The sequence below is a fragment of the Dreissena polymorpha genome, chromosome 12 (genome assembly GCF_020536995.1).
Source record: "Dreissena polymorpha isolate Duluth1 chromosome 12, UMN_Dpol_1.0, whole genome shotgun sequence".
NCBI lineage: Eukaryota > Metazoa > Mollusca > Bivalvia > Myida > Dreissenidae > Dreissena > Dreissena polymorpha.
In genome coordinates, this window is record NC_068366.1 from 15,675,257 (window position 1) to 15,695,948 (window position 20,692).

The 20,692-nt window shown below is 34.1% G+C and overlaps 1 pseudogene; it reads right to left on the reverse strand.

Annotated features, from left to right (window-relative positions):
• The window catches only part of LOC127852392 (NADP-dependent malic enzyme, mitochondrial-like), a 51,071-nt pseudogene that overhangs the window by 16,811 nt on the left and 13,568 nt on the right, over window positions 1-20,692 (reverse strand).

A 20,692-nucleotide genomic window follows, 5' to 3' on the forward strand; every position in this document is an offset into this window, starting at 1 on the left:
ATATATACAGTCACAATAGATGAATACGGGTGATATATCGATCGATGTAGTAGTGCACTAAACAATTGTTCGTAGATTTTAGTTTTCAAGTATATCGTTCTGTTCATTATTGACGATAGTAGGTAATATCCAGTAAACAGCCCATGGTGCTGTTTTATGGTTCACAACTTGGTTGTTGACAAGTTGTTATCGCCAAGGATCATCCTGGTGTCGTCGTCTGGAAGGATTTGTTACCCTCGTAGAGACGGGTATAGGGATGACAGTGTTCTCGGTCGTTGTGGGGGTGCCGAGGGCTTTTTGACCTCAGACACGAGAGGTTCGTGCGCCACATCACAGGAAGCCACGCCCACATAACCCGGGGGACTGATTTCTCCCAGGTGCATATCATCGTTGGCAGATCGGAATTGGGTAATTATGGGACGATTAGATCGGGTCATACGTTTACATTTACAGTAAATAAGGAGTGCTGCACCAGAACTCAGAGCGGTCGCTACACCTATGATAATGTAACCCCATAATGGGAAGTCACCTGATGTCGTGTCAATGTCATTTAATTGTCTGATACTCTGCAGTTTTGTTATTAAAGCTTCCATAGGTATTTCTTTGATGTTTGATAGTTCATGAGGCGTTTCGGTTTTAGTGAAATTAACGAGAGAGGTATGGAATGGTTTCCAAATGGAAGAACCCTTAAAGGTAGGTATGTCGAGTTTGTCGGTCTGAAGCCGGGTTTGACTGGAGTTAATGTACCAGGCATTTAATGTAAAGTATTCATTGTATGCGCGACAGTTCATGGGTACATTAACAATGTCTATGGGAGCGATAGCGCGAGCGGATATTTTATTTTGGGAATGATCTTGACATATCGTCACGAGGCGTAGGTCTTGTCTTGAGACTATCGCCCAGTTACCAGATCCTAAATATTTGGCATCAGGTAAGACGGTGTTAGGGTGTATGATCACCTTGCAATAATCCTTTATGTGCTGAGTGTTGTTAATCATAATGGCTATGACGCATAATTTAGACATGTCTACTTGGTAGAATGGGGATTGTACGTCACATGTACGTCGCGCTTGACAAGTTTTCAGTTCGTTATTTGTCAATAGGCAGTAGTGATTTCGCGCTTGATCAATCAAGAAGCCCTTAGTTTCCAGTTCGTATCTAGCGGACATGTTATAGTGGATCTTATTGTCATTGATAGTTTCGTTAATGGGTGAGTAGGGCATATCGAAATTGAATACTTCATATACCTCGAAAGAAGCTCCTATCTCGAGGAGAGGGATGTCCATTGTAATGATAATAGTAGTAGGTGACATTACGACGGTCGTTGAGGTAGATTGGTAATAATGCCATAGGTCGGTCTTGGGATTAGCTGGTAGTTGTAAATTATTAGGCACTTTTGTCGCAATGTCTAATAGTACGTCTTTCAGGTGAATAGGTGAAATAAGAGATGGAAAAAGTTTGCCAGTGCTGAGCATATTAAGTTGTCCTTTAAAAGTTTCTAGATATAGTGATGCGTGGAAAACAGCCTGACGTAATTCATCAATCATGATCTTAAGGGAGTTGTAATTAACCGTATAATCTTGAACAGCATGGGTCATTGCCTGTAAACGTTCATGTGTGTGCATGATTTTGTCGTCAAGTTGTCTGAGGGTAGATATCAGAGTGTTAATGGAGTGACGATTCTCAGTTATGTGTTGTTGGGTAACATTGAGAATGGATAAACTATTTTGTAACACATGGATAATAGTCTTCTGGCTTTCTTGAAGTTGATTAACGTGTGTTTGAATATTACGGATGTCAGAATCGTCAGCTGTGCCGAAAAGAAATTTAAAGAATCCGCCTAGGGGTAACAATGAGCGTTTCTGGGTATGACTGAGCGTTTTATAATCTAGATAGCTGTCAAGTACGTTGTCATGGTCAGAACGGATGTATTCGATTTCCGTATGGAGTTGTGCTAATGATTGTTCAAAGGCGTCTGTTTTTAAAAGTAGATCATTTCGTTTGAATTGGAACATCATGTCTTTCGTGGTATTTGTGATATCGTTTAGTCTTGTTTCAAGTTGGGTAAGAAATGTAGAGAAGACGTTGGTATCGAGAAGTAGGGCTATTTGCCAATGAGCTCTGGTCACAGACACTTCGTTAACTTTTTGAAATATAACATTTTCGTTAATCTCAAGTCCCCCGATCATGCGCAACGATAATATAAAAACAAATGATGGCAACATCATCTGAAATATTACAAAGAAGAAGTATATTATCCGATTTGGTTACTAACTAAATGCTATTCACATAACTTGAGGTCATTCAAACGTATAGACGTCAACGTTGCTCGTGTGGTCGTTACGGTAAATATTACATATGATCAGCTATTGCCTCTAGGCACGTGAAAATCACTTTCTTAATAGATTTATTAGATCTCTGACGTTGTCGTATGGATTTTCTTTTTTTGTGCTTAATAGCTATTTCATCAATTTGCATGTTATTATCGGTCGAATCGGTGTCCGATTGACGTGGGGGCGGATATTGTTGTTCAGCCCTATCGTATTGATGTGTGTCAGATTCGCTAGAGTTTGACGCATTGTATTTGAATTGTTTTTTCCGTAAATGTTTTTGCAATTCCGCTAAGGGGATGTCTTCCTCCTCGTCAGAATTGTCCCGAATTTGACGGGTTTGCCTAGTTATGATAGGTAATCCTTGTATTGACTTACTTAAATCACTATCAGATTCACTAGTTTCGGCAAAAGCTAAATTTGCTTTCCTTATGGGGCGTCCCATATTAGTATTTGATATAGGCCACTCATTTATATTAGCATGTCTTATTTGGTCAGCATGGACTTTAATAGTTGAGTTGTCTAATTGATTCTTTATTATGTATGTTAACGGTGATTTTTGTTCGATAATACGATAATATGGTCTCCATTTACTGTCTAATTTATTTGTACGGTGTAAGTTCTTATAGTAAACGGGGTCATTAATCTCGAATTTAATGTCTTTTGTATTTTTATTCGCATATTCGGCTTGTTTATCTTTAGATTTTTGAATTTGTGCACACACCTTTTTAAATGATTTGTGTTGTTCTTCTAATATTATTTTATGATAATCTTCGCCGTGATATTTACGCCTAGGTTTTAACAAATTGTCTATTGGTAGGATGGGGTCTCTGTTAAATACTAAAAAGAAAGGCGAATGTTTTGATGTTTCTGAATGGGAAAATCGCATAGCTGCCAAAGACATGTTTAAATGTAAATCCCATTGTTGTACGTTTTCTTGAACGCGTTTTGATAGTATATTGTTCATAGTCGAGTGAGAGCGTTCATTTTTACCGTTAGCTTCTGGGTGATATGTGGACGTTTTGACATGTTGGATATTCAGGGATTTTAATGTTTCTGTAAACGCCGTACTAGTAAACTCTTTACCATTATCGGTAATTATCCTTATGGGACATGAATGACGACAATAAATCTCGTTTACTAACAGGTGTATTACGCTATCGGATGACTTATCCGGCGACGGAAAAGCCTCTATATATCCTGAAAATTGATCCACGAAACATATTATATATCTATTTCCGGAAAGCGTTGTTGGGTATGGTCCGCATATATCTATGGAAACGACCGAGAAAGGGAATGGTGGTATTGCGGTTTCTGATGATACGGGAGCTTTAATTGCTTTCAAGTTTCTAGTTTGACAGACAATACATTTCGACACGTAATCATGCAATTCTTTGAACATTTTAGGCCAATAATATTTCTCTTTTATGGTATGAAAAAGTCTTTGAGAACCACCGTGTCCATTTTCGTCATGATATTGATTAATAATTAAACCTGTCAGGTGTTTAGGTACAAAAAGCCTAAAGGTAGGTTCTTCATCGACGCTCGATATATAGTATAATATCTCATCAACCATAATGAATTTTCCATCTTCTTGTTTGTTTAGTTTCCCTAATTTTAATCTCGTTTTAATCTCAGATATGTGTGGGTCTTTTCCTTGTTCAATTTCCATGTTACAATCGTTTATTTTATCGGGTTCGATTGTCTCGTTATTCATAACCGTTTGTGGAATCGTGCTATTATCAATTACTTGTCTGTGATCGATATGCGTAGAGTCAATTACATTAATTTCGCGCGCCTGGTTTTGTCTATTTATTTCCGAACTAATCGTATAATGTTTATCGTTAATATCTAATTCTATTTCCGTTTGTTCGTCTCGGTCATTCGTTATTTTGGTATTCGGTGGTCGGCTTAGAAAGTCGGCAATTATGTTCTTTTTTCCCGATATATACTCAATTTTGCAATTGTAACCTGCTATACTTAAGGCCCATAATTGTACTTTCTTGTTTTGCATCGGAGATTCAAGAAGGAATTTTAACGGGCGATGATCCGTTTTGATAACAAATTCGGCGTTGTGTAAATAATGGTGTAATTTATTTAGACTGTAAAATATGCTGTAACATTCTTTCTCAATAGTACTATATTTACATTGCGTTGGGTTTAATCGGTGGGATAGAAAGAATATCGGTTTTTCCCCTACATAATCTCCGGTTTCATTATCCCCGCATTTTTGAGTTAAACAAGATCCAATGCATTTATCTGAAGCATCTGTATACAGAATATAACCTTTATTCGGGTCCGGATAGGAAAGGTAAGGAATTTGCGTGAACGAGTCTTTTAATTGTAAGAAACTATCTTCACATTGTTTTGACCATGTAAATGGGACATTCTTTCTCGTGAGATTAATGAGAGGCTCTACTACTTCTGAATACGACGGACAGAATCTCCTATAAAATCCCGCTGCACCTAAGATAGATCGTACATCGCGTACGCACTTTGGTCTAGGGAATTGTCGGATCGCTTCTACTTTTAACGGATCTGGTCTTATACCGTTTTCATCTATAATGAAGCCTAGGTATCTAGTCTCCCTTTGTAAGAATTGACATTTTGATAGTTTAAGCTTTAGGTTATGCTTACTGAGACTTTGCAGTACTGTATCTACGTGTGATAAATGAGATTGTAAGTCAGGTGAAAATATTAGAATATCATCCAAATATGCTACGGCGAATCCTTCACAACCCTTAAGTACTTTATTAGCTAATTCTTGAAATATCGATCCCGCCCCAGACGCACCGAATGGCATAACGTTAAAGTGAAATAGACCCCTAAACCCTGAAGCAAAAGCCGTTTTTTCTCTGTCTTCTTCTTTTATAGGTATTTGCCAATAACCCGATATTAAATCTAAACTGGTGAAATATTTACTTTTCCCTAATAACGCCAATATATCATCGATTAATGGTAATGGATATGCAATTGGTTTTGTAATTTTGTTAAGCTGTCTGAAATCGACGCAAAATCTTTTCTCTTCCTTTTGATCTTTATTTGAATCAAGGTTATTTTTCTTTTTGTCTACTAAAACAATAGGGAAACTCCACGAACTTCGCGATGGGCTTATTATGTTTGCCACTAACATTTCGTCAATAGCTTTATCTATGAATACCTTATTGTTTAATGGTGTTCGATACGGTCTTAATTTAATGGGAGGATGGTCCCCTGTATCGATGTTAAATTCCATTGCTGTAGTTTGTGTTAGTTCTAAATTATTTCTTGCGAAGAGAGTTCTGTGTTTTAAGAGTATTGGAAGAATATTTTCTTTTTGATCTCCAGCGACATGTAAATCTGATAGAATCTCATCTTTAGACAAACCTGATTTGGGTGTATTGTTTTTGATAACGCTTTCGATAGAACATATTTCATTATCTTGGATAGATTGAAGTTGGCCTATGGGACAATTACGTCTTAGTCTAATCGTTTTATGGGTATTGTTTATAATTAGAATAGGGAATTTACGATCACGCGTTGTCTTGACTACTGAGTTAACGATTGTTAAACCGGGTTCGTTATTAAAGAAAGAATTACTTATTCCAGTAAAGTCATAATTTTGATTTGAGCGTAAGTTGTTTCTTTTCGTCCTGGCAAGGAGTCTATATGCTGTTTGTGGTTTAAGAACGGTATGCCTAGTTAGCCTCGCTATTACCGAAAGGTGTACATCTTCTTCCAGAGGTACATAACAATCTTTTATTCTTAAACATCCTAGATCAAAGTATACACGGACACCGTTGTCTTGTAAGAAATCTCTCCCTAGTATTACGTTCCTATTAATGTTTTCAACGACAAAAAATGTATGTTCAATATATATACTCCCTATTTTAAATTTTAATTTTACATTCCCGCGAATGTATAGCGAGTTACCATCGACCGCTTTTAGATTAATTTTTGTCATTTTAAGTGGTGGTTTGTGTTTTAATAGATCATAAGCTCTTTTACTAATTACAGAAAGTTCTGCACCAGAATCTATCAAGCTCCTAAATTTACAATTTCCTATTGAAATGAGGCAAGAATTTGGGTTTCCACACAAAGCAATATTATACGTCTTTACGTTTCCGTCGTTACCATAGACCCCTTTTTGGTACGACGTTCCTAGTTTTTTTGATTAAGGTATGGTTTTCTTTGAGTACATTCTCTACTGAAGTGTCCCAATTTTCCACAATTCCAACAGTCTATTTTGTCTTTCCAATTTTTGTCATATTCGTTCTTACGTGCGTAATTGTTTTGACCTACCGCGTATGCATTTATTTCGTTTTTCCTACGTCTACAGTCTTGTATAACATGACCCTGTCTCTTGCAATACCTGCAAGTGTTTGATGGTCTCAAATGATCGATTTCCATGGGAACAGGTCTATTAAGTGGTGTTTGAACTTGATTATGACTCAAATGTGACCTTAATTCGAATCTTGCTCTTACATTTTGTTCGGCTAATGCGGAATTGACTGCTAACGCTAAAGTAGTTGGATTTTCTCGCATTAATTTAAGGCGTAAATAATCATGTCTCAGGCCGTCAATGAAAGTTCCAATTAACTGACTTTCGATCATCTCGAGGTTATCCTCAACATTTTCATACGCTTCACTAGATAAAGACAGAAGTCGTTCCGCGAATAATTGGACATTTTCGTCGGGTTTTTGTTTGAGTGTTTTTAAGAGAGCGAGAGCATAATGAGGGTCCTGGATTTCTGCGAATCTTATTTTAAGCTCATTTTTTAAGGTTGCCCATGACTCATCAGGAAAATCAGTCAAATACCTCTGAATGTAATCGCTAACAAGTCCCCTACTAGATTGGTAAGCTACTAACTTCAATTGATCCCCCGCCAAACGTGAAAGTACCCCATATTTCTCTATGTTTTTGATCCAATTTTTGTATTCTTTAGGATTTCCGTCATAAGTTTGAATTACTTGTGAGACGCTTTGAGTTCCGATAGCATTTGTTACTCCTCTAATTTGTTCGCTTAAATTTTGAAAGAATTGTGGAATTGCTTGATCTGCCATCTTAGATAATTAACCATAGGAAAATAAGTCAGTCACTCACCGAATATTTGCCCGTTCGTTGTGGAGGTCCGGCACGTCTTCTTCCCTCTGGCCCGTGAAAGAAGTGGTACTTCTGGTTGATCCTGTGTCACCGCGCACCAGTTAAACACGTGTCACGTAATCGGATGTACATTAGTGAAGATAAAACAAGTCTCTGATGTCTAAAATATTTCTTTTATTTTACTCTATTCCCTAACACCAAAATTGTACTATAATAATTCCAAAGTCAAAGTAAATAACATAACGTGTATAATTCCTAAGAGAAAGCGAGGCCCCGTCTGCCTATTTTGAGGATTATTTATACTGATCCCGTTGTGTATTCGCTTAATTCGTGACCCACGCCTGTCAACAAGTAATGGACGTCAATGTGTGTATCTTGACGTATATAGACAGATGATGTATGATCCCTACAGATTTTACACCGCCTGTAATCGCGGGCCCCTATGTAATTTGACAAGCCAATTTGTGTTCACAGGTGTATTCACACCTGGAACACGCATCGGAACGTCAGTCCTCTCGCTTAACGTATTTACCAACCATTTATATGCATTTTACGAGTCACGAATCTTGCTTAATGGATTTACTAATTGCCTATATGCATTTTGCGAGTCACGACCCCCATGTTTTCTGTTAGTTACATCTCGCTGAAATATTTCTATTGACTTTTCATAAAGTAACATATTCATTATAACCCATTACAACCCCCATGTTTTCTGTTAGTTACATCTCGCTGAAATATTTCTATTGACTTTTCATAAAGTAACATATTCATTATAACCCATTACATTACACATCTACATAATCAATTTCAAATTTCATTACACCCTACCCGAAGGTTCTATTTCCTAAATTAGTTTGTTTATACAACAATAACACGACAATAACAACACAATAATGTACAATGAGATAAATTCTATGATTATATATATTATATGTATACCCTACCCGAAAGTTCTATGACGTTACACAACTCACTCTTTCAAATGATTTTTTTCTATTATTATATATATTATATGTATACCCTACCCGAAGGTTCTATGAGATAAATTCTATTATTATATATATTATATGTACATTACGTTACACAACGGCACCAGTTAAACACGTGTCACGTAATCGGATGTACATTAGTGAAGATAAAACAAGTCTCTGATGTCTAAAATATTTCTTTTATTTTACTCTATTCCCTAACACCAAAATTGTACTATAATAATTCCAAAGTCAAAGTAAATAACATAACGTGTATAATTCCTAAGAGAAAGCGAGGCCCCGTCTGCCTATTTTGAGGATTATTTATACTGATCCCGTTGTGTATTCGCTTAATTCGTGACCCACGCCTGTCAACAAGTAATGGACGTCAATGTGTGTATCTTGACGTATATAGACAGATGATGTATGATCCCTACAGATTTTACACCGCCTGTAATCGCGGGCCCCTATGTAATTTGACAAGCCAATTTGTGTTCACAGGTGTATTCACACCTGGAACACGCATCGGAACGTCAGTCCTCTCGCTTAACGTATTTACCAACCATTTATATGCATTTTACGAGTCACGAATCTTGCTTAATGGATTTACTAATTGCCTATATGCATTTTGCGAGTCACGACCCCCATGTTTTCTGTTAGTTACATCTCGCTGAAATATTTCTATTGACTTTTCATAAAGTAACATATTCATTATAACCCATTACAACCCCCATGTTTTCTGTTAGTTACATCTCGCTGAAATATTTCTATTGACTTTTCATAAAGTAACATATTCATTATAACCCATTACATTACACATCTACATAATCAATTTCAAATTTCATTACACCCTACCCGAAGGTTCTATTTCCTAAATTAGTTTGTTTATACAACAATAACACGACAATAACAACACAATAATGTACAATGAGATAAATTCTATGATTATATATATTATATGTATACCCTACCCGAAAGTTCTATGACGTTACACAACTCACTCTTTCAAATGATTTTTTTCTATTATTATATATATTATATGTATACCCTACCCGAAGGTTCTATGAGATAAATTCTATTATTATATATATTATATGTACATTACGTTACAGAATATCGAATATAAAATATATTTTTATAAACAACTGGTAGCAAGGTGAGTTGCAGATAATTAATCAGTAACCACATTTTAACTAACTATTTTGACCTGTTAATTCTTTTCAGCTCAATTCAACAGTGCAAAATGCCCATAATATCACTTTAAGCATTAGCACGATGATAATTGATACTGTTAACAATCGAATCAAATAGCAATGCCCGACAAACCACTAAAACAGGTTTGTTCGAAGAACGCGCCTATAAATACGGATACTTCTCGTGTGGCCGGTTGACTCATATGTTTAAATTTCACTTCCATTCTTCTTTTGGTTTTCTGTTTTGTATCTATAGGTTTATGGCCAGCAATATGTTATAATGTAAAATAAGCCGCGAAAACTCCCCGTAACATCCCGTACTGCGTGTGATGCAGCTAAGAACTGCACAGAAAAAGACATTCGCTATACTTGATCTCATTCATTAAACTATTTACGCCGTGTATCTTTTTTAAAGATATTTCTTGTTTATTATAAACCTAAATTTATACGCTATTTCAAAATATATATACAAAAAAGGATTCGACTTTTCATAAAATAATACTTAAACAAACAAAAAATCCTACCAAATCTTGTAGGATTGTCTTGTGAAGGCAGAGATTGTATGAGAGAGCATGGGACGACAACTCTGCGTGGAGATTGCTACAAGTGGGATTTAATTCCCCTCAAAATGATGCCGTGAAGACGCCGAGGGACTTAAAGAATTTAATAACTGACACAATCGCAAAGCGGAAATGATCTGGCCTTCATAATTTAATCAGACACGAAAAAACGGACATCGGAAACAGATCTCCGTGTACCTCTCCTGCTCCCTTGAAACACAATACGTTGTCCTGAAACTTTCTTCCGGTAATGTTCAGACTGGCGAGGATCCCGGCCACTGCCACTGATGCTGTGCCTGGTAACGGAAACGTAGCGTCAAATAGGACGTCAACCTAAGCTTTAAATAGGCTGCAGAATGTTTACCGAAAATTGCGTTGTATCAATAATCGAGCGTCTGTCTAGGAACGCAGGGCTTATGCATGTGCGTAAAGTGTCGCCCAAGCTCTGTCTGTGCGTCTTTTTTCCCTAAAATGGATTCGCTAATAAGAGACTTCCTATAAACAAAAATACAATAAAAGCGGAACGTGTCGTTCCTAATTAGCCTTTGCGGACGGAACATGTAAATCTGGGACGACACTCTACGCACGTGCATTTAACTCCTTTTCCAGGGCGAGGTTTTTAATTAAATCAAAGCGCTGAAGGCACTGAATTTGTTCGCTGTTGTATAATCTTAGACGCAACTCAGTTTTCAAAATTATGTTATAGCTTTTTATATCGCAAGTTTGAAATGACCAGTAGCAATTCAAATTTATAAAGAGAGTGACACTTTCCGCTTTTATGGTATTTTTAGTTTCAAGGAAGTCCCTCATTACCGAAAATCAAGTTTAGGCGGAGAGTATCGTCCCTGATTAGCCTGTGCGGAATGCACAGGCTAATCTGGGATGACACTTTACGCACAAGTATTAAGCCCAGTTTTCTCAGAACAAGGCTCATATATGCACCCGGTGATTAAGGAGAGCTTTTAAAATTGTATTGAACTATGAGTTTTCTGATATTGCATACACGTGCAATCTTTGTATGTGTATGCCTTTTGTAAACAGAGACGTGTCGCGTGAAATATGCTATTAATATATAGAGGAACTATTATGACATAATTTAGTTGCAAGGCAGACCTTTTCACGACGGCGTTTATAAACTCGTCAATCAAGGCGTCGTACTTGGTGCCCCGCACCCGCTTCTGCTTCAATCCGATGTACAGCGGGTCCTTCAGTAGTACCTGTGGGTTGGGGGAGGAAGAACAAGCAAATGAACCTTGCCCTGGGAAAATTGGGCTTAATGCATGTGCGTAAAGTGTCGTCCCAACTTAGCCTGTGCAGTGCACGCAGGCTAACATGGGACGACACTTTTCGCTATAATGGTATTTTTCCTTTAAACGAATTCTCTTCCGAGCAGAAAACTAGTTAACGCAGAAATACGGTGTCATAGAGGTGACATTCACTTCTCTTTTTTTAAATTGCTCTCCTCTTTTTTCTAGAAAAAGAGGAGTGCAAAACTAAATAAAAGCGGCGTGCAATTAAAAATAGAGCGGTGCTTCTCTTGTATTAAATTGCTCTCCTCTTTTTTCTATCTCGCGGCCACGAGTTAGCTATGTCGTGGCCACGAGATAGAAAAACGAGGAGTGCAAAACTACATAAAAGCGGCGTACAATTAAAAAAAGAGCGGTGCAGAAAAAAGGCAGAGTGCATTTAATAAAAGAGGAGAGCATTTTCGTCATCTCATGATCCCGACTTAGCTCAGCCAATCAAATTGTTTGTTATGTCGATTTAACGTTTATTCTGGATTACCTGCCCCTTTGTATACGAAGAGTCAGCAGGCACAGACGAAGCAATAGTAAGTTAACTAGCAAATTTTAAAAGGTGGTTCGTTGTGCAAATTATTTATTTCTTGATCGGTATTATAATTAAGTATTTCAATGGTATGACTCATTTTCACGGAACGATTGATTTTGTATGAGATTTTTCATTCTTCATAAGTTGAATAGTTTTCGGATAAATAAATGGAAAATGTAATTTCGGATAACATTAATTATATGGAGTAATAGTACCGTCAAAATCCTTATTTTTACCAATGATATGTACATTTTTGGCTTACATAATACAATTTATTCTGTTTAAAAATCGATAATGTATTTGTACATACATTTAATTGGATTGTTTTATCAATGCTCATGTATAACAAACAGCTATATAATAAATTTTACAAGCCACTGCTCATTCTAATAGAACTATTTACATTGTCCTATTGTACCTGCAGTTTTTGCTATGATGGCTGAGAGCGCTGAGTTAAAATAATTATTATTGTAAATAATCGGTAATTTTTTTTAAATTTTAAATTCAAGTGCTAAGCAATTAACATAGTCATAGTACACAAGAGAAAGAGATTATGACACATGCAGGACTAAAACCTGTGATGACCATTATTCTAGCATGCCTACCAAGCGAGCTCAAATCCAGATGCTTGTAATTTTCCTTGGTGGGATGATAATCCTGTGTAACAAAGGTCTAATTATTTAAACTAGCCCTTAAACTACACTGCTTTCTTCTTTTTTCAGGTTATCAACAGCCAGTCAGTTACAGATGCATTGCGACAGAGACGTTGTTATCTACGTCTCTGATTGCGAACACGGAATTAAACAACATTGGTCATAATGTAAGCATAATTAAGCTCCAATATTAGATATAAAAGTCAACAAAACTATTTGCAGTTTGAGCAATGAGCACAGAATTGAGCACAAACAAGATAATAGATAATGAAGTTTTGATCTGCTGATGCAAACAAACTGACCTGAGCTTATACATCTTTATTTTGTGCTTTAAGTTCTAATCTGTTCTCTCAGCTCAAACAGGACACAAATAATCCTTTTTTTTCTGGAGCTGTTTATTACCTATTAACAAAGTTTTCCTAAAACTAGAAACAATTTTCCTAATATTTTTAGCAAAATGTACATCTTCATTTATGTATATATATATATATATATATATATATATATATATATATATATATATATATATACACACACATTATATTTGCAGCTTACATACAAGAGATTGGCAGAGCAGGAAGAAGCCATGTTGATGCTCTGGCCATTCTCTTCTTTAACAAATCAGTCATTGCATCTGCACATATGACCAGAGAAATGAAGGACTATTGTGGAAACTCAACTATCTGCCGAAGAACTTTAGTTCACCAGTATTTTGGTTTTGAAACTGAGGAAGTCTAACAGTTTTCAATTTGTTGTGATTTGTGTAATAATGAACTGGGGATAGAATATGATTTTAGTAAACTGTCACCTAACTAAAAGCATACATATTATTATTACAAGATTCCTTGATTAATTGAATTTTCACATCTTTTTAGGAAAGTCTATCCTCGAATATTTTAAATATCTTAAATATATTTGATTGCATTGATTTATTAAAATAAATTACATATCATTTATGTTTGATGAAAATGTATATTCTATGTTGAATTAATGCATATGTTAGTGTGAGTGTGTGTGTATGTTTGTGTGTTTCTGAGGATAGTATGGGTGAAAATGTGTGAGAATGGTATGTAAGTTGCGTGATTTATGTTTATAAATTAACATTTGTTTGTAACGATATATCATGTAGTAAAAGTTACCTAATAAAGTTCTTTTCTGTTCTGTTCTTAATTGTGCTGCTATGCTTATTTTGGTTGAAAAATGATCAAGTCTACCTTAAAAAGAACTTACTTATAAATAATTGACTTTTGACATATTTAAAGAAAGTGTCAATAAAAAAAGATTGGGTGGGGATACAAAAAAGAGGGTCAATATGGTGACCAGAAACAATATTTTTTTGGCCTTATGGGAAACAGTTTAGTAATAAAAATTCATTGTCTATAACAATGTTTTTAAAATTCAAACATTCTATGTAATTTGAATAAAAAGTTCCGAACTATTAAGCATAATAATGTAACCCTATTTTTTAACGTCCAATTTCATAATAACACTTAATTTGGTTCTGAGAAATCCATGTGTGCAGTTCTTCCGTGTTAATCTTCTTTACCGGATTTTTAGCTCGACTATTATATATTAAATAGATATAGTGGAGCTATCCTACCCACCCCGGTGTCGGCGTTCCCGTTAGCGTGCAAATGTTAAAGTTTTGCGTACCACACCAAATATTTTCAATGTCCATTGACATATTGCTTTCATATTTTGCATACTTCTTTAACAACATGACCCCAACTTATAAACAAGAGTAGACAACTCTATCAAGCATTTTGTTATAATTATGGCCCTTTTTCCACTTAGAATATGCATATTATTGATAAATCTTTGTTAACGTTTGCGTACCACCTCAAATATTTTCAATGTTCCTTAACATATTGCTTTCATATTTTGCAAACTTCTTTAACAACATGACCCCCAATATATAAACAAGAGCAGACAACTGTATCAAGCATTTTGTAAGAATTATGGCCCTTTTTTTATCTTAGTAACTGAGTATTTTGTTAAATTTTGTGTTTAGATCCATTTGACTTCTAAAGTATCAAAGCTATTGCTTTCAAATTTCAAATATTTTCTTACTATCATGAGGTACTGTACCTGCCAAGTTCAATTTGACCTTGACCTTTGAATGACCTTGACTGTGAAGGTCAAGAGTAAATTTTAGTTAAATTGCCAATAATTTGCCATTACATCTTTATTTATGATCAGATTTTATTAATACTTTGACATAACAACACTTACCTGTATACCACAATTGATTCCACCCAAACAATACCTCATGCCCCAACCCAGAATCCCTGCCCCCCCCCATTTTTTATTTTTGAAAGATCATCTAATAAATGACCACACCCCACATTAAACCCCCCTCTCAACTCCCACCCAACCCAAAAAAGAGTATTTTTTCATTGAAACATGGTTAAAAAAATATATAAATATATTTATTTACTTTATTTTTGAAGGACCGTCCAAACTTTCCACCCAAGCAATTGCAATCAAACTTTAAATAAAATCTTATTAGTTTGTTTTATGTCTTTACAAATGTCCAATAGATTGTGAAAAATATACCTGAACTATTACCTTGACCTTATTGAATAATTTGAAAATTACCCTATGATGGCTTACGTTATACTGTCAAGCACTCGAATAGTCGAGGGCGCTGTCCTCAGACAGCTCTTGTTGGGACAGTGCTTAAACCTTAATGAAAGTTAATGTTGTCCCCAACAATTCTGAATTTCTTTCCACTGGCAATGGAATCAATTAGTTCAGTATTAAAATGTCCCGATATCCGATCCATTGTATACAACATGCCTGAATGGCTCAGAGTGACACTCAAAGGTTGAAGTCTGTCATACACCTACAATGATCAAACCTTTTTGTCTATAATTCATTTGATTTTTTTTATAAATATTACCTTAAATAAATCAACTAAATGGGTTTGAAAAGCTAAACCAAACACATTTAGGTAATACTTCATATATTTCCATTTACCTGAAAGGCATTCTGTTTAGTGAAATTATATAAGGATACATTATATACAAATGTATATAGTGAATAATTCATTATTAACAACACCTGTTTCAAGTCGGTGCGCTTAATTTACTATAGGAACAATTAGTTTAAAGGCTCATAGAAACATCACATTTCAGAAAGTTGTAGAATGAATTAGCCAATGAAAAATCTTATACTTGGTTTTGCTTCATTTTAGAAAAATTCCATTGGTTTTTCGCTACAATTTGGTCAAAAGGTGATTGTCATTAAATGTAAGTAATATTAAAACAAGATTGAAGCAATAACTTTCAGTTTTAACTAATTCAGTGTGTTTGGTTTTTGAAGTTCTATAATACTTTAAGGATAAATAACAAATAAACATAACCGAAGTATAAACAAATAACAACAAACTAACAGTCACAAGGTGCATTTTTGTATTTCTTATTTATGACATCTGCTGTGTAGCAGAGCAATTTATCTTTTATAAGGCTGACCTTAAAGGGGCCTTTTCGTTTTGGTAAAATGAAAAAAAAAATCAAAAAATGTTTCATATTCGCAAATTTTCGTTTTAGCAATGATATTTGTGAGGAAATAGTAATACTGAACATTTACCATGCTCTAAAATATTCATTATATGCATCTTTTGACAATTTGAAAACCTTGGAATTATAAAGCGTTGCAACGCAAAACGATTGAATAATTTGGAAAGTTCTGTTGTTGTCGTTATAGTTTGGGAAACTAAGAGGATCGCTTATTTCATTAAAAAAATACATCCGCCCATATCATGAGCATGGTTGTTCGAGTGGTCTAGGCGGGAGACTTTTTACTCCAGGACCTTAGGGGTCAGTGGTTCGAGTCCAGTTGAGGCTTACTTTTTTTCCTTTTTTTAATTGTATTCTTGTTGTTTTTTACTGGAGATTTTTAGGTCCAATGTTTAAATTTATATCCAACAACGCAACAGGAATCAGTTGGCCGACCTAAAAGGCTTAGGCAACCTCCAAATAGATATGGAGAATGGGTCATGCCAATAATTTACTATGTGTAACTAAATTATACATAACAAAACCAATATGGAAATGCATTTTAGATTTGAATTCAACAGATTTTATAATATTTTGAAGTGTTTTTAATTAGTTTTGCTTTTCCAGGTTCATATCTTCCATAGTTCAATGGTTTAATAAAATATAAACCCGGTGAATGTTATTGGTTGAATTTTCATCTTGTGTATATTTTCAATTACTCTTAATCACTAAATGTAGTGTATAAAAGTAATACTGTTTCATACAGAAAATTATGTTAACAGTTGTCACTGTATAAATAGCAGTATATATTGATCAATACCTTGATCAGTAAATTAAGACTGTTTTTAGTAAATGTATTATTTAAATCTATTAATTTCTATTTCAATTATTGTATATACTTAGATTCAACATTCTAAGTTTAATAATTTTGCATATTTTCACTGTGCATAATTATAGAGCTTCATTCTGTTTAGATTGGACTGACAAGTAGGTCAGCCATCAGCTGATTGAACAGCTGTATTTAAATATAGGTCAGGAATTTTCCCACGCACCTTGTAAACACTGTCTACTCTAGTGGAGAGTGTACTACAGTAATTTTCAATTGCTGGTATAGTCAAGGGGTTTACTATGGTAGGATGTTATTTAAATTTTTGTGTTCTATATTTAAAATGTCCGTAGCCATTTTTTCCAACAGAGGGAGTTCAGTGTGAGAGATACTTTGTGATGTATGAGTGAGTTTAATTACTAACAGTGCATGCTTTTATTGTGAGACGATTTCATAGTCATCTATATAATTTTAAGTCATAACAAAACATTTGGTCACTTTTTTGTAAAACCTTGTGAGAGGTAGTAGGCTTTTTTCCAATTGCCACTTTCTACAATAAGTCTTGAGGTCACTGGTGAGTGCTGTATTCTATGTTTATATAATTGTATTTTCTTGAATTGTAATTGTATTGTATTGCATATTATTATGTATTACAATGAATTATTTAAATTGTTATTATAATTGTCATTTCTTAATTATAACATGATTTTTATTCATGTTTCAGGCCATCATTTACATCATTTATACTTTATAGTATTAAAAGCTTGGAACGTAAAACCCAGGTTGCGTTTAACTAAAACCCCGGCTACAGACAGGACCAATTTTTTTTTGCTTCTATATAAGGCTAAAAATTATTTATTAGTTAAGAATTACAAACACTGAGAATCCTGCTGGGAAATTCACTTTTGACATCAAAATTAACACATTTTTACGTAAGGTATATTAATGAAATTTAAATGGTGTTCTAATTTTATATAGAACTACAATTATTGAAAAAAATTGAAACGAAATGGACAAGAAATAAGAATATTTTTTTTGCAAGATTTGTTAACTTATTCCTGATTGTGTTAAGGGTAGAATTAAAACAAAAGGGCCATAATGGCCCTATATCGCTCACCTTAGTACAGGTAGCCAATATTTGTCAATGGCATAGTGACCTAGTTTTTGACCCCTGATGACCCGTCTTTGAACTTGACCTACAATTCCTCCAAACAATCATTCTGACCAAGTTTCTCGATCTATGTGCAGAAACAAAAACCAAAGGGGAGTTAAAAGAAAAAGGACAGACAGACATTCATCGATCCTATGAGCTCATCTGAGCTCAGGTGAGCTAAAACATCAAGGACCTCAAGAGCCTGGGTCAGCAATATTAAATAGATGTTCCAAAAGATTTATTTAATTTCCAAACAAAACATGTGTCATGAACAGTAACATGAACATTCAAATGCCCAATTTCACAAACTTGAGGTTAAGAAAATAGTACACAATTTAATCTTTAATACTGTTTTTTTTTTATCAAATTGCAAGAAACTATACATGTATATTGCTAATTTCTGGCTAAGAAAGATTTTTTTTAATACCTGGTATGTTTTTTACTGTATGTGTATTTAGATAGTGTGAAATATTTAAAACATATAAAGATATATTTAAAATACATACATTGAATATTTTATAAAACAAACATTCATTCACAGCTGAGTTTGGAAACTCTTTAATGAAATTTTCTCTTGAGTTACTCATAAAATGATTAAATATAAATTGCACACTTTACAATATTTCATTCTATAAACAAGGTGTTAAGCCATATTTTATGTTTTTAGGCTTAAACAAAACATTTGAAGAAAAAAAGAAACACAGTTGAAACTAAATGTAATTTTGGGCATGTTTGTTCTTTAGCTAAAGTCATTGCGATTATCTTTTGAACTAACGAGTTGTAACGACAACTCCTGGTATCCTGTATTCATCAACATTCCAAACACAGTAGATATGACCAGTATTAGTCTCTGAACAGATTTTGTATTCCCTATCTTAGAGGTTGGTAGAGACACAGCCAAGAGAACATCAGCTAGCAGTGGCTGTTGCTCTAATAGTTCATCAATGAGTTCATGCCATTTAAATTCAGCCAGGTCACAGAAATCCTTTTGAGCTTAAACACTGTCCTTGTTGTAGCATTCTTTTGCTGCATATTCAATTTCATTTAAAAGTTCTACAACGATACTTCCTCTCAATGAAGAAGACAATACATGCCCTGCAACTTCTCTTGGAGAGCTGGAACCTGATTGAAGCAAAAAAAGTAAAATAAAAAAACAAAACAGAAATAATATATGATAATATTGCTTGATAAATCTTTTTTTTTCTTTAAAAGAAATGACAATATAATGTTATTTTAGCAAACATTAATAATCTATGGTTCTATATCATAGACTTCTTAAAGTGTTTTATACATTATTAGTAGTCATTACAAAAAAATTATTTGTTTAAATTGACTAAAAATTAGTCATATATTTTACAAAAACAAAATACCTGATTGATAGCCGTTTTAGATTTTTTATTTTATAAAATCACCCACCCCTTTACTACATTTATCATCTCCCACTGTTTCTGTTGTGTACATATGTATAGCTTATGACATATGGTAATGATTGTTTTCTAAATTCAATTTAATAAGCATGGTTCATAATCATATGACATTGTATCATACCTGATTATAAAATTGAGTGCTCTGCCAGCAAAATAAGGAAAATATACTAATGTTATTACTGTTTAAGAATCATTATGTACCTGTTCTGTTTTTTCCACCAAACATGTTGTTCATGGCAATTGCACAGTTGTTCCAGAAACTGTTTTCTTACTCGCCATCTTTTCGTAATTTCTGACTGTATTCTTTCAGAAAAGATTTCTCTTCGATGGACCATTTTTTGTGTCTGTTTTTTTCATCCTAGAACAAATATTAAATCCATAGTATATATACCAAATGTTGGTACTTAATAAGTGATATATACCAAATGTTGGTACTTAATAAGTGATATATTGTGTTTTCAACAAATCTACAATTGGTTGAAGAGATTTCACAATTATAAAAATACAATTGAATTATTATTATTGTTTGCTAAAATAACATCATATTGTCATTTCTTTTAAATAAAAAAAAGATTTATCAAGCAATATTATCATATCTAGAAAAAAGAGGAGAGCAATTTAAAAAAAGAGAAGTGAATGTCACCTCTATGCCACCGTACAGAAAGTATTTTACGCACATGCATTTGCCAGAGAGAGATAAACTGTTATGTACTGATAAAGGTATGCATTGAGTTAACAACTGCAGTGTACCATTACAAGAGCGGCGTTAGTAATCATCACAGTATATAAGAAAATATGTAAAATGAAAAATCATTATATATATATATATATTATATATATATATATATATATATATATATATATATATATATATATATATATATATATATATATATATATATATATATATATATATTTATATAGGATTGCATTGGTTCACTTAATATTTGTAACCTGTTATACGAATCTTGTCGTTATATTTTAACTACACAGATTCCAAATTCCCACAATCTGAATTCAATCCCTGGAACATGCTCTCCGATTAACATGCATTAATAATTTTACTGTGTACATCTTTTACTACCAAAATTTGCTAAATTCCATATAGACGTTAATTAAAATAAATTAACGATAAAATCAGATTGTTTGAAGTGTACGGGCCGATACAA